General features: G+C 47.4%; 1 protein-coding gene across 1 annotated transcript in view; it reads left to right on the forward strand.

The window, feature by feature from the left end:
• Nucleotides 1-545: 545 nt before the first annotated feature.
• Nucleotides 546-18,243, forward strand: part of LOC134934788 (zinc finger protein 268-like) — a 52,362-nt gene continuing 34,664 nt past the window's right edge. Inside the window, exon 1 of the mRNA XM_063930146.1 lies at nucleotides 546-897. The gene's annotated coding sequence lies outside the window, so the exon portion shown is untranslated. The remainder of the gene's footprint in view (nucleotides 898-18,243) is intronic.

Here is an 18,243-nt window from a genome sequence, read left to right on the forward strand (position 1 = left end):
GCAAAGCAAAGGTCCTCTACACGAAGGGAACTAGACGCGTACGCGTCTAGTTTCCCTTCACAGCGGCCCGCGGCAGCGGACAGCGGGGGGCACAGCAGCAGCGGATCTTGCCCTGGTGCGGCACCCTCCGGAAGGTGGCGCACCGAGCAAAAGTCCTGCTTGCCCGTGGCAAGATCCGCTACTGATTGGACCCTCACGGGCTCGCCACGCTTCGGGCTCGGTGTCTCCGCTTCATTCACCACACTTTACTATTCAAAATAGATTGTGACATGGACCCAGGGGGTTATGGGAAAGGACATCTCCACGAAGGTAAACTAGACACTACCGCTAGCATCTAGTTACCCTTTGTAGAGAGGACCTTTCCCATAATCCCCGGGTCCATGTTACCAACTATTTGGAATAGTAACCTGTGGCAGCTATACAGTCACATGGCCCGGTGACGTCACAGCAGCGCCGGCGGCTGGATCACAGCTGTGAGGGTAGATACTAGATTCAAGTGGGCTCTGACGTCAGGGGGAGAAGCCACGACACAAGGGGGAGGAGCCGTCGCCTGAGTGACGGGAGAACGCAACAGTATCGTCGTCGCCCAGTCTCCTCCCTCTAACTCCTGTTCCCGCCCAGTTTGCTTTTTCTCTGCCTTTTCTCCTCCCACTCTTATCCGTGTTCCCGCCCACTCTTCTCCTCTACCTCATCGTTTCCGCCCAGTCCCTCCTCCCCTTCACAGTGATCCCGCCCAGTCTGCCAATCCGTGTCCTCGCCCGCTCTTCTCCCCTTTCCCTCGTGTCTCCGCCCAATCTCCTGCCGCGGGCGCGCTCCCTGACTGTCCGGATTCCAGCGCTCGGAGGCGGCTACGGTAGTCGGGACTCGTAGACCAAAGTGTGAAGCGGGACGATCACGGTGAGTGTGTGTGTGCGCCGCCCCTGGTGCTCAGCTGGGGGCAGAGTAGAGTGTAAATCCCCACAGCATCATCATGTTATATACTACCCCAGCACTGGGGGCACCACCCATGTATATACTACCCCAGCACTGGGGGCACCACCCATGTATATACTACCCCAGCACTGGGGGCACCACCCATGTATATACTGCCCCAGCACTGGCAGTACCCCCCTTCTCCCGGTATATAGTGCCCCAGCACTGGCAGTACTCCCCCTTTCCCCACGCCTCCACGGTATAGACTGCCCCAGCACAAGTAGTACCCCCTCCCCTGGTATATAGTGCCCCAGCACTGGCAGTACTCCCCCCCCCCCTCCCCTGGTATATAGTGCCCAGCACTATATACCATATACTATATACCCCTTCCCCCGGTATGTAGTGCCCCAGCACTGGCAGTACCCCCCTTCCCCCGGTATATAGTGCCCCAGCACTGGCAGTACCCCCCCCTCCCCTGGTATATAGTGCCCTAGCACCGGCAGTACTTCCCCGCCCCCCCTTTCCCCCCTCCTCCACGGTATAGACTACCCCAGCACTGGCAGTACCCCCACTCCCCTGGTATATAGTGCCCAGCACTGGCAATACCCCCCTTCCCCCGGTATGTAGTGCCCCAGCACTGGCAGTACCCCCCTTCCCCCAGTATATAGTGCCCCAGCACTGGCAGTACCCCCCCTTTCCCCGGTATATAGTGCCCCAGCACTGGCAGTACCCCCTCCCCTGGTATATAGTGCCCCAGCACTGGCAGTACCCCCCCCCTCCCCCGGTATATAGTGCCCCAGCACTGGCAGTACCCCCCCCTCCCCCGGTATGTAGTGCCCCAGCACTGGCAGTACCATCTTCTCCCGGTATATAGTGCCCAGCACTGGCAGTACCCCCCCTTCCCCCGGTATATAGTTCCCCAGCACTGGCAGTACCCCCCCTTTCCCCCGGTATATAGTTCCCCAGCACTGGCAGTACCCCCCCTTTCCCCCAGTATATAGTGCCCCAGCACTGGCAGTCCCCCCCCATCCCATCCCATCCCATCCCTGGTATACAGTACCCCCCCCCCCCCCCTCCCCAGTATGCAGTGCCCCAGCACTGGCAGTACCCCCCTTCCCCCGATATATAGTGCCCCAGCACTGGCAGTACCCCCCCTTCCCCCGGTATATAGTGCCCAGCACTGGCAGTACCCCCCTTCCCCCAGTATATAGTGCCCCAGCACTGGCAGTACCCCCCCTTTCCCCGGTATATAGTGCCCCAGCACTGGCAGTACCCCCTCCCCTGGTATATAGTGCCCCAGCACTGGCAGTACCCCCCCCCCCCCTCCCCCGGTATGTAGTGCCCCAGCACTGGCAGTACCATCTTCTCCCTGTATATAGTGCCCAGCACTGGCAGTACCCCCCTTCCCCCAGTATATAGTGCCCCAGCACTGGCAGTACCCCCCCTTTCCCCGGTATATAGTGCACCAGCACTGGCAGTACCCCCTCCCCTGGTATATAGTGCCCCAGCACTGGCAGTACCCCCCCCTCCCCCGGTATGTAGTGCCCCAGCACTGGCAGTACCATCTTCTCCCGGTATATAGTGCCCAGCACTGGCAGTACCCCCCCTTCCCCCGGTATATAGTGCCCCAGCACTGGCAGTACCCCCCTTCCCCCGGTATATAGTGCCCCAGCACTGGCAGTACCCCCCTTCCCCCGGTATATAGTGCCCCAGCACTGGCAGTACCCCCCCCTTCCCCCGGTATATAGTGCCCCAGCACTGGCAGTACTCCCCCACCCCCTTTTCCCCCCTCCTCCATGGTATAGACTACCCCAGCACTAGTAGTACTCTCCTGATCCTCCGCACTGGCGGCACCTTCATGACATAAACTTCCACCAGAACTGGCATTGCCCCCCCACCGCCGGTATATACAGTATGAAAATTAACACTAAATGGCCTGCAGGAAAGTCAGTCTCATTCAATTAATATAAAATTAAAAAAACTGGAGCAATGTCATATCTCTCATGGCTATATATAAATAGTTGCAGTGTTAAAGAAATCCATAGAAAAACATACACCAGAAAACATTAAATAAAAACATGAAGTAATAAAGGAGACCATACTATTTATATATAGCCATGCTCCTGAGGTCCCCTTTTCTCATACGTCCTAGAGGATGCTGGGGACTCCAAAAGGACCATGGGGTATAGACGGGATCCGCAGGAGACATGGGCACAGTATAAGACTTTGAATGGGTGTGAACTGGCTCCTCCCTCTATGCCCCTCCTCCAGACTCCAGTTAGACTCTGTGCCCAGAGAGACTGGACACACACTAGGGGAGCTCTCCTGAGTTTCTCTGAAAATACTTTGTTAGGTTTATTATTTTCAGGGAGCACTGCTGGCAACAGGCTCCCTGCATCGTGGTAGTGAGGGGAGAGAAGTTAGACCTACTTCTGTGAGTTTCAAGGGCTCTGCTTCTTAGGCTACTGGACACCATTAGCTCCAGAGAGTCTGATCACTTGGTGCGCCTAGCTGCTCGTTCCCGGAGCCGTGCCGTCAACCCCGTCACAGAAGCCAGAAGAAAGAAGCCGGGTGAATATTAGAAGAACAGAAGACTTCAGTGACGGCAGAAGACTTCAGAGTCTTAGAGGTACCGCTCTGCGCGCCATTGCTCCCACACACAAGCGGCACTACAAGGATGCAGGGCGCAGGGGGGGGGGGGCGCCCTGGGCAGCAATAATACCTCATATACATGCCTGGTAAAGAGGTATACAGTGCATAGGCACTGTATACTGACCCCCGCCAGTATAAAAAGGTAAAAATATAGCGGGACTGAGGCGCACCGAGAAGGGGGCGTGGCTTAGCCCTCACAACTCTATACAGCGCCATTTTCTCCCCACAGAGACGCTTGCCCACCCAAAAACACTGTTGAACTACTAACAGTGTAAAACTAAGGGGGGGGGGGCACAGTTGTTTAGTGCACTACAGGTTCATAAGCAGCAATATATATATATATATATATATATATATATATATAATATGCGTGTGATTATTGAGTTGTTGAAAGGTCTGTGTTTTCCCTGTCAGCTAATGGGAGCTACCCAATATAAGTGATGTCGGTAGGTGTTTTTAGTATACGTGTGTCGACATGTGTGAGTGCTCTGCCGCAAACAGCTATGGGAATCCCTCTGTCGGCATTGCCGACTCCTGATGGTACTTGAATCAGAAGATGAAATGTCTGTAATTGTATGCTTTTCTAAAGTAAACACTGTATGGGAGACACAGTCGTATGTGGGTGACCCTGTCGGCACCAACTATTATAACTGGGTGTAGATTAACATGATTATGTATTAACTATACCTGTGTGTGTGTGTGTGTGTGTGTGTGTGTGTATATATATATATATATATATATATATATATATATATATATATATATATATATATATATATATATATATATATATATATATTCTCTAACGTCCTAGTGGATGCAGGTGACTCCGAAAGGACCATGGGGAATAGCGGCTCCGCAGGAGACTGGGCACAAAGTAAAAGCTTTAGGACTAGCTGGTGTGCACTGGCTCCTCCCCCTATGACCCTCCTCCAAGCCTCAGTTAAGATTTTGTGCCCGAACGAGAAGGGTGCAGTCTAGGTGGCTCTCCTGAGCTGCTTAGAGTAAAAGTTTAAAGTCGGCACTTTACAAAAGACTGTTGACGACATGAGACAGCCGGCAAATCAGTTAATACCTGTACAGGCGTCTCAAACACCGTCAGGGGCTATAAAACGCCCGTTACCTCAGGTCGATACAGACACTGACACGGACACTGACTCCAGTGTCGACGGTGAGGAAACAAACATATTTTCCAGTAGGGCCACACGTTACATGATCACGGCAATGAAGGAGGTTTTGAACATTTATGATACTACAAGTACCACAAAAAAGGGTATTATGTGGGGTGTGAAAAAACTACCCGTAGTTTTTCCTGAATCAGATGAATTAAATGAGGTGTGTGATGAAGCGTGGGTTTCCCCCGATAAAAAACTGCTAATTTCTAAAAAATTATTGGCATTATACCCTTTCCCGCCAGAGGTTAGGGCGCGTTGGGAAACACCCCCTAGCGTAGATAAGGCGCTCACACGCTTATCAAAACAAGTGGCGTTACCGTCTCCTGATACGGCCGCCCTCAAGGAACCAGCTGATAGGAAGCTGGAAAATATCCTTAAAAGTATATACACACATACTGGTATTATACTGCGACCAGCAATCGCCTCAGCCTGGATGTGCAGTGCTGGGGTGGCTTGGTCGGATTCCCTGACTGAAAATATTGATACCCTGGACAGGGACAATATATTATTGACTATAGAGCATTTAAAGGATGCATTTCTATATATGCGAGATGCACAGAGGGATATTTGCACTCTGGCATCAAGAGTAAGTGCGATGTCCATTTCTGCCAGAAGAGGATTATGGACGCGACAGTGGTCAGGGGATGCGGATTCCAAACGGCATATGGAAGTATTGCCGTATAAAGGGGAGGAGTTATTTGGGGTCGGTCTATCGGACCTGGTGGCCACGGCAACGGCTGGAAAATCCACCTTTTTACCCCAAGTCACCGCGCAGCAGAAAAAGATACCGTCTTTTCAGGCTCAGTCCTTTCGTCCCCATAAGGGCAAGCGGGCAAAAGGCTACTCATATCTGCCCCGGGGCAGAGGAAGGGGAAAAAGACTGCAGCAAACAGCCTCTTCCCACGAACAGAAGCCCTCCCCCGCTTCTGCCAAGTCCTCAGCATGACGCTGGGGCCTTACAAGCGGACTCAGGCACGGTGGGGGCCCGTCTCAAGAATTTCAGCGCGCAGTGGGCTCACTCGCAAGTGGACCCCTGGATCCTGCAGGTAGTATCTCAGGGGTACAAATTGGAATTCGAGACGTCTCCCCCTCGCCGGTTCCTGAAGTCTGCTTTACCAACGTCTCCCCCCGACAGGGAGGCGGTATTGGAAGCCATTCACAAGCTGTATTCCCAGCAGGTGATAATCAAGGTACCCCTCCTACAACAGGGAAAGGGGTATTATTCCACGCTGTTTGTGGTACCGAAGCCGGACGGCTCGGTGAGACCCATTTTAAATCTGAAATCCTTGAACACTTACATAAAAAGGTTCAAGTTCAAGATGGAGTCACTCAGAGCAGTGATAGCGAACCTGGAAGAAGGGGACTATATGGTGTCTCTGGACATCAAGGATGCTTACCTCCATGTCCCAATTTGCCCTTCTCACCAAGGGTATCTCAGGTTTGTGGTACAGAACTGTCACTATCAGTTTCAGACGCTGCCGTTTGGATTGTCCACGGCACCCCGGGTCTTTACCAAGGTAATGGCCGAAATGATGATTCTTCTTCGAAGAAAAGGCGTCTTAATTATCCCTTACTTGGACGATCTCCTGATAATGGCAAGGTCCAGAGAACAGTTAGAGGTCGGAGTAGCACTATCTCAAGTAGTACTACGACAGCACGGATGGATTCTAAATATTCCAAAATCGCAGCTGATTCCGACGACACGTCTGCTGTTCCTAGGGATGATTCTGGACACAGTACAGAAAAAGGTGTTTCTCCCGGAGGAGAAAGCCAAGGAGTTATCCGACCTAGTCAGGAACCTCCTAAGACCAGGCCAAGTGTCAGTACATCAATGCACAAGGGTCCTGGGAAAGATGGTGGCTTCTTACGAAGCGATTCCATTCGGCAGATTCCACGCAAGAACTTTTCAGTGGGATCTGCTGGACAAATGGTCCGGATCGCATCTTCAAATGCATCAGCGGATAACCCTGTCTCCAAGGACAAGGGTGTCTCTCCTGTGGTGGTTACAGAGTGCTCATCTCCTAGAGGGCTGCAGATTCGGCATTCAGGATTGGGTCCTGGTGACCACGGATGCCAGCCTGAGAGGCTGGGGAGCAGTCACACAGGGAAGAAATTTCCAGGGCTTGTGGTCAAGCATGGAAACGTCACTTCACATAAATATCCTGGAACTAAGGGCCATTTACAATGCCCTAAGTCAGGCAAGACCTCTGCTTCAGGGTCAGCCGGTGTTGATCCAGTCGGACAACATCACGGCAGTCGCCCACGTAAACAGACAGGGCGGCACAAGAAGCAGGAGGGCAATGATGGAAGTGGCAAGGATTCTTCGCTGGGCGGAGAATCATGTGATAGCACTGTCAGCAGTGGTCATTCCGGGAGTGGACAACTGGGAAGCAGACTTCCTCAGCAGACACGATCTTCACCCGGGGGAGTGGGGACTTCACCCAGAAGTCTTCCACATGATTGTGAACTGTTGGAAAAAACCAAAGGTGGACATGATGGCGTCCCGCCTCAACAAAAAACTGGACAGATATTGCGCCAGGTCAAGGGACCCTCAGGCAATAGCTGTGGACGCTCTGGTAACACCGTGGGTGTACCAGTCAGTGTATGTGTTCCCTCCTCTTCCTCTCATACCAAAAGTACTGAGAATCATAAGAAGGAGAGGAGTAAAGACTATACTCGTGGCTCCGGATTGACCAAGAAGGACTTGGTACCCGGAAATTCAAGAGATGCTCACGGAAGACCCGTGGCCTCTACCTCTAAGAGAGGACCTGCTCCAGCAGGGACCATGTCTGTTCCAAGACTTACCGCGGCTGCGTTTGACGGCATGGCGGTTGAACGCCGGATCCTGATGGAAAAAGGCATTCCGGATGAAGTCATCCCTACCCTGATCAAAGCCAGGAAGGATGTAACCATACAACATTATCACCGTATTTGGCGTAAATATGTTGCGTGGTGCGAGGCCAGGAAGGCCCCTACAGAGGAATTTCAACTGGGACTGTCTATGGGCCTCAAATTAGGGTCCATTAAGGTTCAAATTTCGGCCCTGTCAATATTCTTCCAAAAAGAACTGGCTTCTGTTCCTGAAGTTCAGACGTTTGTCAAGGGAGTACTGCATATACAGCCTCCTTTTGTGCCTCCAGTGGCACCTTGGGATCTCAATGTAGTTTTGGGATTCCTAAAATCACATTGGTTTGAACCACTCACCACTGTGGACTTAAAATATCTCACATGGAAAGTGGTAATGCTGTTAGCCCTGGCTTCAGCCAGGCGTGTCTCAGAATTGGCGGCTTTATCCTATAAAAGCCCTTAACTAATTTTTCATACGGACAGGGCAGAATTGAGGACTCGTTCTCAATTTCTCCCTAAGGTGGTTTCAGCATTTCACTTAAACCAGCCTATTGTGGTGCCTGCGGCTACTAGGGACTTGGAGGATTCCAAGTTGCTGGACGTAGTCAGGGCCCTGAAAATATATGTTTCCAGGACGGCTGGAGTCAGGAAATCTGATTCGCTGTTTATCCTGTATGCACCCAACAAGCTGGGTGCTCCTGCTTCTAAGCAGACGATTGCTCGTTGGATTTGTAGTACAATTCAGCTTGCACATTCTGTGGCAGGCCTGCCACAGCCAAAATCTGTAAAAGCCCATTCCACACGGAAAGTGGGCTCATCTTGGGCGGCTGCCCGAGGGGTCTCGGCTTTACAACTTTGCCGAGCAGCTACTTGATCAGGGGAAAACACGTTTGCTAAATTCTACAAATTTGATACCCTGGCTGAGGAGGACCTGGAGTTCTCTCATTCGGTGCTGCAGAGTCATCCGCACTCTCCCGCCCGTTTGGGAGCTTTGGTATAATCCCCATGGTCCTTTCGGAGTCCCCAGCATCCACTAGGACGTTAGAGAAAATAAGAATTTACTTACCGATAATTCTATTTCTCATAGTCCGTAGTGGATGCTGGGCGCCCATCCCAAGTGCGGATTGTCTGCAATACTTGTACATAGTTATTGTTACAAAAATCGGGTTATTGTTGTTGTGAGCCATCTTTTCAGAGGCTCCTTCTGTTATCATGCTGTTAACTGGGTTCAGATCACAGGTTGTACAGTGTGATTGGTGTGGCTGGTATGAGTCTTACCCGGGATTCAAAATCCTTCCTTATTGTGTACGCTCGTCCGGGCACAGTATCCTAACTGAGGCTTGGAGGAGGGTCATAGGGGGAGGAGCCAGTGCACACCAGCTAGTCCTAAAGCTTTTACTTTGTGCCCAGTCTTCTGCGGAGCCGCTATTCCCCATGGTCCTTTCGGAGTCCCCAGCATCCACTACGGACTATGAGAAAAAATAAAAAAATAAAAAATAAAATATATATATATATATATATATATATATATATATATATATATATATATATATATATATATATATATATATATATATATATATATATATAAACACAGTCTCCTTCCCCACCTGTGGCTCAGGTGTTAGCAGCAAAGGAAATGAGGCGGCACTCCATGGGCTTATGCAAAAATATTGATTTGTATTCAAAACATGGTGAAATCAAAATAACATTGTGTCAATTAAATCAAACAAAAAGGGGGGGCAAACATCTTACGACGTTTCAAGGCATTGCAGCCTTTTCATCAGGTAAGGTAACCCCTGTGCTGTGCTTTTTTCTTTTTTTTTTTTTTTTTTTTGGTTCTTTCTTTCACAGCACAGGGGTTACCTTACCTGATGAAAAGGCTGCAATGCCTTGAAACGTCGTAAGATGTTTGCCCCCCCTTTTTGTTTGATTTAATTGACACAATGTTATTTTGATTTCACCATGTTTTGAATACAAATCAATATTTTTGCATAAGCCCATGGAGTGCCGCCTCATTTCCTTTGCTGCTAACACCTGAGCCACAGGTGGGGAAGGAGACTGTGTTTTGCATTATCATTAGGAGGGCACCCTGGCATTTTGAATATTGTTTTTCGTGAGTGCCGGATAACTTGGTACTATATGTATGTATATATATATATATATATATATATATATATATATATATATATATATAATATGGTACGGTTGCATTGATACTTCCCTCAGACCCCTCGGGTTGCAATAATATTATTTTGCCCGGTTACTACTCCCTGTTGTCGACGAATACTATGTCTTATGTCGACCATAATGTTTCCTGGTCAGATCCACAACATTGGCATTCAGTACATGTTCATAGACATGCAGAACACATTAATGTCACTAGGGACCCTGCTGTTCCTGAATTATATATATATATATATATATATATATATATATATTAGTGTGTGTGTGTGTATATGTGTATATATATATATATATATATATATATATATATATATATTGTATATATAGATATATGTGTATTTAAATATGTATATTCATATTACGTTTTCTAATGAATGCTGAAGTAAAGTTATTCTTTCGTGGATAGATTTAAGTGAGAGTCAACCCCTTGTCTGCACTAGGGCCCTGTCACATAGGATCGTATACAGGAAGCTAAGTGATATTTTAATTATATGCTTTGATAATATTTGCATTACATACGCATGGGGGAGTGCTTGTATTCAGGAATGGTCGGTTACCTTGGCATTTCGATATGATTACCCTAGAGAGAGTTGGGATATTCCTTAAGTTGAGTCTTATCTAGAACATTGCAGCATGCTGCTGTGCGACTACAAGAGGTATGGCCCTCTGGGGTTTGCGGGCCACTTCCATGGCCCTCTCGACTAGGAGGGAGTTGTGGATTCACCAAGGGCTTGCTGAGGCTGCCTCCGAGGAATACTGGAGTATCTTACCTAGGAAGGTATAACCTGGTTTGGGGATGGCTTTGTTGAGTTGATCTCGGCAGGTACCTCTAGTTTCTTGACCTATGTCCCTCAAAGGTTGGTGACGCATTTTTTGTAGGATGCAGTCGTTGGACCAGTTGGATACCGTTTTTTTTCTCTCCGTTTCAGGTAGAGGAAGGTGAAAAAGGTAAGAGTTCTGCAACCTTTTTCAAGTTCACAGAAGCAGATATCGTTCTCTGTTTCTACCACATCCACCACATGTCGCTGGGTCTATCTTGCTGGAGCCCACACCGGTGGGAACTCGTCTATTAGTCTTCAGTCAGTCCTGGAATGGACTTGGACCAGTGAGTTAAGAATAGAGTCCAAAGAGGGACATACTGGAGTGTCCAGATGTTTCCACTCACTCATTTTTCAAATAAATCTCACCGATTCTCCTCTGGATGGGAAGGTAGTATGCAACGCCATACAAGAGTTGGGCCAGGATCAGGACATTGTCCTGCTGTCCCTGACAAATAAATAAATAAATAAAGAAGCTGTTATTCAAGCTTTTTTGTGCTTCTGAGCCCGGACAGCTCGGTCAGAACACTCCCAAAAAAGATTTCTACTTAAGAAGTTGAACTACAAGATGGAATCTCTCAGGGCAGCGATCTCCAACCTGTAAAAGAAGAGGAGGGTTTAAAGGCGGTTTCATCCGCATTAAGCTTACCTGGGTTTGCTATTCAGGATTGTCATTGCCATTTCACCGGAGTGTTGGCAGTATGATGGTTTTCCTTCAATAGTAAGAGCCGTTATTATTCTGTATTGGGACGCTCTCCTGACTACGGCGAGGTCAAGAAACAAGTGGTACAAATCGTTGTTTCTCTCTGACAGTTCTTCAACAGAGAATCGCTGTTGATCCCTACGACGCAGAGGTCGGAGGTGGGAATAAGATTAGAAACTGAACTGTTGACAGTTGTTTTTTCCTGTGGAAAGAGATCTGAGGATCCAGAGTCGGATCAGATTTGCAACAGTGTAAACCCATCAATACGTTCCGTTGATGAAGACGATTGTTGCGGCCTACGAGGCCATTCGGTGAGCAGGTTAAATGCCAGAGTGTTTTTAGCAGGGCCAGTTGGACATGTGGTCCGGGTCTCGCCTGCACGTACACCGGAAAATATTCCTATTTTTTGGACCAGGATATCTCTCCTGTGGTGACTTCACAGTTCTCACCTCCTAGGTTCGGGATCCAGGATTAGATCCTGGTCTCCATGGATACAAGTCTCCGAGGCTAGGGAGCAGTCTTTCCAGGGGAAAAGGTCAAGCCGGGTAGCTTGTCTGCAATAAGCATTCTTGAATTTAGAGCTATTTTCAACAAAACTTCTTCTTCGCGATCTGCCCGTCTTAATTCTGTCGGGCGACTTAACAGCAGTGGCGTAAGTAAGCCGCTAGGGCGGTAACGAGGAGCTAAGCGGCAATGGCAGAAGCCGCAAAAGTTTTCAGCTGGGCGGAAAGGCATGTAAACGCTCTATTAGCGGTCTTCGGTCCGGGTGTTGACAACGGAGAAATAGACTTCCTCAGCAGACACGATTTCATCAAGAAGTTTTCACAGAAGTGACAAGTCTTTGGGGAATTCCTCAATTAGACATGATGGCGTCTCGCCTCAACAAGAAACTTCAGGGATATTGTTCCAGGTCAAGGGACACTCAAGCAATAGCAGTGGACGCCCTCGTGACACCGTGGGTGTTTCGGTCGGTCTTTGTGTTCCCTCCACCTTCACTCTTTCCGAAGGTGATAAACATAAGAAGAACAAAGGTTCAGGCGATCCTCATTGTTCCGGTCTGATCAAGGAGGGCTTGGTATCTAGATCTTCAAGACTTACTCATAGAAGATCCCTGACCTCTTCATCTACGAGAGGACCTGTTACAGCTAGGACCGGGCTTGTATCTTACCGCGGCTGCGTTTGACGGCATGGCGGTTGAACGCCATATCCTAGCCCGAAAGGGTATTTCCAGTGAGTCATTCCCACATTCCTTCGGGGCTAGGAAAGCAGTAACGGCGAAGCTTTACCACCGTATTTGGAGGAAGTATGTGTCTTGGTGTCAATCCAAGAAGGCTCCTACGGAAGAATTTCAGCTGGGTCGTTTTCTCCATTTTTTGCAAGCAGAGGTGGATGCAGGCCTAACGTTAGGCTCCATTAAAGTGCAGATTTCGGCCTAATCAATTTTCTTTAAAAAAGAATTGGCCACCCTTCCAGAAGTTCGGACTTACGTGAAAGGGGTGCTGCACATCCAACCTCCATTTGTGCCCCCAGTGGCACCATGGGACCTTAACGTGGTGTTGCAGTTTCTTATGTCACACTGGTTGGAACCTTTACGAAAGGTTGAGTTAAAATTTCTCACTTGGAAAGGGGTCATGCTGTTGGCCTTGGTGTCTGCAAGGTGGGTGTCGGAATTATTGGCCTTGTCTCACAAGAGCCCTATTTGATCTTCCATGTGGATAGAGCGGAATTGAGAATTCGGCAACAATTTCTGCCTAAAGTGGTTTCTGCGTTTCACATAAACCAACCTATTGTGATGCCTGGGGCTACTGAAGCTTTGGCTGCTTGTAGTCAGAGTTTTGAATACTTATGTCGCCAGAACGGCTCAGATTGGGGAAACGGAGGCTCTGTTTATTCTGTATGCTCCCAACAAAATTGGGGCTCCTGCTTCTAAGCAAACTGTTGCACGCTGGATCTGTGATATGATTCGGCAGGCTCATTCTACGGCTGGATTGCCATTACCAAAGTCAGTGAAGGCCCATTCTACCAGGAAGGTGGGCTCTTCTTGGGCAGATGCCGTGGAGTCTCGGTGGTTCAACTTTACCGAGCAGCAACTTGGTCGGGTTCAAACACTTTTGCTAAGTTCTACAAGTTTGATACCCTGGCTGATGAGGACCTCATGTTTGCTCAATCGGTGCTGCAGAGTCATCCGCACTCTCCCGCCCGGTCTGGAGCTTTGGTATAAACCCCATGGTCCTTTTGGAGTCCCCAGCATCCTCTAGGATGTATGAGAAAATAGAATTTTAATACCTACCGGTAAATCCTTTTCTCTTAGTCTGTAGAGGATGCTGGGCGCCCGTCCCAGTGCGGACTGTATCTGCAGTTATGGTTACACATGTGGCGTTTCTTTTCGGTCAAGTCGATTGCTGACGTTCATGCCATGGCATGCGGTATGCGATTATTGGTCGTGTTTGCACACAGGTTGTGTTAAATTTTCGGTCAGCATATTGCTGTATATTTTTCATGCCGTCGGCTGGTGTTCTTTTGAATGCCATGTTCGAGGTGTGAGCTGGTATGACACTCACCGTGTTTAAACAATACATTTTTTCCTTGAAATGTTTGTCTTCCTGGGCACAGTTCTCTAACTGGAGTCTGGAGGAGGGGCATAGAGAGAGGAGTCAGTTCACACCCATTCAAAGTCATAGTGTGCCCATGTCTCCTGCGGATCCCGTCTATACCCCATGGTCCTTTTGGAGTCCCCAGCATCTTCTAAGGACTAAGAGAAAAGGATTTACCGGTAGGTACTAAAATCCTATTTTTGCAGTCCACAAATCCCTGTGATTATTAAGATATGTGTATGCACCGATCGAAGGTTGTGTATCTTGAGGTTTTAAATGAAGGGAAGCGGTCGCCATGTCGATTGGACGCTAAGGCGTGCCTCTGTCCTAGTGTTCCCTCTAGGATTTTTTTTAGGGCAGGGTGCGGAGCATTGAAGAGGGCACTTTTTTCTTTTGAAGGGCACATTTTTGATGTGACGCTTTGTGCACAAAGCATAGCGCATATGTTTATAGATTTTGTACATACATTTTGCCCTTAGTAAACCATATACCCATGCATAAATACATATAAGACACCTAACATATGTACTTAATAACATACTGTATATGTCCAGTCTTCTTGAAAGATCGGCTGTAGCCAGGGCCGGATTAACAATGGGGCGGATGGAGCTGCAGCTCCAGGCCCCCCATTGAAAATAGGCCCAGAGACCGCAGCAGTGAAACCCCATATCCACCGGCATTACAATGAGTCACAGTGACTCATTGTATGTCGCTGCCAGCACCTCACCCGACGCCAGAGACAGTGCCCTAGTCCTCTTGAGAGCCTCTTCCCCCTATAGTAGCTGTGCTGCCATCTGTGCTCAGTGACGTGAGTCTGCCCAGCCAGGGTGGAGGAGTAGCCGCTCTACTCTCTACTCACAGCCTCCCCCCAGACTTAGTGCCGCTGAAGAGGACGTCCCGGCCGGATGGGGAAGAGGGACCTCTCTCGGCTCCCCCTCTTTACCACTAGGGCTCAAGGATCCAGCATCGCCTTGCATCACAACAAATATCGGGTTGGCCACAGGGGCTGGATGCCAGCTGCCCCCCAGGCCAGCACTAAAGAAGCAGTTTAGGGCCAAGACACACAGCAGCTGAGCAGCGTGGTCAGAAGGGGCGGGGCTTTGGTCGGGGGCGGGGCCATCCAGATCACATTATAAGGCAATATACATGTTGTATTTAAAGTTTAGTATTCGGCTGGAAGCCCTTCCGTAGAAGTGCTGACATAAAAGTGTTATTATAATATTAGCGTTATACCTGCGTTAAACCGAAGGAAAACAGAAGAAAAACAACACACCAAAACAAGGACATATGGACTGCCTTAATGCCTCAAAAGTATGTAATTCATCTTATGCATATTATCTGTCTTTTTAACTAAGAAAAGACATCCCCAATCTGCTCACTACAGTTCTGAATTATGCAAACTCATGTATGTTCATGATGTAATGAATTGCTTGTAATTGGCATTGCATGTGTGGGGAAGTTGTTCAGTGTAATAGTTTTATTACTGCATGCTGTCTGGTGTTTACCTTCTTTGGCCATTTGTGGACAGGTGTACTATATCTTTTCATTTAGTGAGGTGTAGTCGTGGTGTAAAGGACAGAGTGTGATTCCTGATTGGGAGGGGGGGGGAAACAAACAAACACTGAACAACATCACCAAACAGGTAATTTCAACTTTAAACTTGTTATATTTTGTACTGTCTGGTCATGGCTACTAATAACAGATGCACAGACAAAATTATTAAAGCTATGTGTGCAAATGCTAGGAGCTTAGGAGACAAAATTCCAGAGCTAATAGCGATAATGACAAGGGATAACCTGGATAATGTCGCAATTACTGAGTCATGGAGCAATGAGAATCATGACTGGGACATGGCTATACCAGGATACAATTTATTTAGGAAGGATAGAATAGGAAGAAAAGGAGGAGGGGTAGCAATGTATGTGAAAAAAAGCATAAATGCTACTTTAATACAAAATGTTGAGGACAAAACTGAGGCCCTTTGGGTCACCACGGAAACTGGGGAGAAGGACATTATTCGCATTGGGGTGATCTATAGACCACCATGCCAGGGGCAGGATTTGGACAGGAACCTATTGTTGAACATCTCTAAAATGGCTTTAAAGGGAGAAGTTATAATCATGGGAGACTTTAATTTACCTGATGTAAATTGGGCGGGGTCCTTTGCAAGTTCAGCTACAAGTGGCAAATTTCTAAATTCCTTACAGGGAGCATCTCTCAAGCAATTGGTGAGGGAGCCCACTCGCAAAAACTCAATATTAGATTTGATTCTTACAAATGGTGACAGGATATCAGACATATATGTGGTGAGCACCTGGGATCCAGTGATCATCAAGCAGTATGGTTTAGTATAAAGACAGGATACAAAAACAAAGGTGTTGGATTTTAGAAATGCTGACTTTGCAAAAATGGGGAGATGTTTAAGTGATTCATTGGCAGACTGGAGGAACTTGGAAGGAGTGCAGGAGAGATGGGAAAAACTGAAAAGTGCAACACTAAGGGTAACAGACCTTTGTATCAAAAGGGTTAGGAAAAGCACCAGGAAAAGGAAGCCAATGTGGTTCACAAAAGAATTATCAACTAGTGTGAAAGCAAAAAAGATGGCTTTTAGGAAATACAAACAGACTCAAAATAATAATGACAAAGAGGTGTATCTTGACAGACGGAAGGATGCTAAGAAAGTGATCAGACGTGCAAAGGCAGAAGCTGAGGAGACAATGGCCCAGTCGGTAGATAAAGGGGGCAAAACTTTTTTTAAGTATATAAATGAAAGGAGAAAATCAAATGGAGGAATAATAAGACTTAAGACAGAGAGTGAGAATTTGGTGGAGGGAGACAAGGCAATAGCTGATCACCTAAATAATTACTTTTGCTCAGTATTTACTACAGAAGGAGAAAGGAAGGGGCCACAGTTATGTTGCAAGGACATTCATAAAAATAAGGTAGATGAAAGTACATTTACAGAGGAGAAGGTCCTAACTGAACTTTCAAAACTAAAAGTGGATAAATCAATGGGGCCAGATGGGATACACCCAAGGATACTCAAAGAGCTAAAAGATGTGCTGGTGGCACCATTAACAGAATTATTTAACCAGTCACTAAATACAGGTGCCATTCCAGAGGACTGGAAAAGAGCGAATGTAGTTCCATTGTACAAAAGTGGAAGCAAGGAAGAAGCAAGTAACTACAGACCAGTAAGCCTTACATTAGTAGTAGGGAAAGTAATGGAAAAACTACTAAAAGAAAGAGTTGTGGAATATCTTAAATCAAACAACTTACAGGATCCAAAATAGCATGGATTTACTGGTGGGAGATCATGCCAAACAAATCTTATTGACTTTTTTGACTGTGATGAAAATAATAGATCAAGGGGGAGCTGTAGATGTAGCATATCTAGACTTTAGTAAGGCATTTGACGCTGTCCCACATCAAACTGCTAAATAAAATTGAAAGTGTGGGGGTGGACTATAGAATAGTTAAATGGATAAGAACCTGGTTGCAGGATAGGAAACAGACAGTTGTAGTAAATGGAGTGCAATCTATGGAGGGAAATGTTACCAGTGGAGTACCCCAGGGATCTGTACTCGGACCAGTTCTTTTTAATATCTTTGTTGGTGACATTGCAAATGGTATTTAAGGGAAAGTATGCCTTTTTGCAGATGATACAAAGATATGCAACAGGGTAGACACACCAGGAGGGGTAAAACAAATGATCAATGACCAAGCTAGGCTTGAAAAATGGTTAAGAACATGGCAACTACAGTTTAATGCTAAAAAATGCAAAATCATGCACTTGGGTCTCAAAAACCCAAAGGACAAATATAGTATCAAGGGTACTATAATGGAAACTACTGAGGAGGAAAGGGATTTAGGAGTCACTATTTCAAGTGACTTAAAGGCAGGAAAGCAATGCCACAAAGCAATGAGGAAGGATAGTCAGATGCTTGGTTGCATAGGGAGAGGAATCAGTAGCAGGAAAAGAGAAGTAATAATGCCACTGTATAGGTCATTGGTGCGGCCTCATCTGGAATACTGTGTCCAGTTCTGGAGCCCAATATCTCCAGAAGGATATAAATACATTAGAGAGTGTACAAAGAAGGGCAACTAAAATGGTGCATGGCCTACATCACAAAACTTAACATGTATAGTATGGAGGAGAGAAGGGAAAGGGGAGACATGATAGAAACTTTCAAATATACAAAGGTTTTAACAAAGTTCAGGAGGGAAACATTTTTCAAAGGAAGAGAAGTATTAGAACTCGAGGACATACACTGAGACTGGAGGGGGGGAGGTTCAGGGGAGATGTAAGGAAAAATTATTTCACAGAAAGGGTAGTGGATAAGTGGAATAGCCTC

Source organism: Pseudophryne corroboree, chromosome 6, assembly GCF_028390025.1.
Source record: "Pseudophryne corroboree isolate aPseCor3 chromosome 6, aPseCor3.hap2, whole genome shotgun sequence".
NCBI classification, from domain to species: Eukaryota; Metazoa; Chordata; class Amphibia; order Anura; family Myobatrachidae; genus Pseudophryne; species Pseudophryne corroboree.